Consider the following 383-nt stretch of genomic DNA (forward strand, 5'->3'; position numbering starts at 1 on the left):
TAATCCTAACCTGACCTGTAACTGGGTCCTTTCTGGTTGGGATGCTACCAGAGTATTTGTTGTAACATTAACATTTGCCCTTCCAGCAGGTCTAGCTGTAACGATCTCTGCATATGTAACGTTCTTGGTAGACCTAATCCCAGTGCTAGCTTTAGACTATTTCCTAAGTATCAAGGCTGACCCTAGCTTTTAACCCTAACCCATTCTGCACTATGTCAAGGTAGAGATGTCGCTTTATAGACTAAATTATATATATTTATATATATATATATAGAGAGAGAGAGAGAGTGCACAAACTTTTGTGAACCCAAGGTCATTTTATCAGATGCTGTGAAAGGATGTGCAGAGACCAGAGTACAGCAGGAGAAATTAGACTACAAAAG

The sequence above is a fragment of the Alligator sinensis genome, unplaced genomic scaffold (genome assembly GCF_000455745.1).
Source record: "Alligator sinensis unplaced genomic scaffold, ASM45574v1 scaffold984_1, whole genome shotgun sequence".
NCBI lineage: Eukaryota > Metazoa > Chordata > Crocodylia > Alligatoridae > Alligator > Alligator sinensis.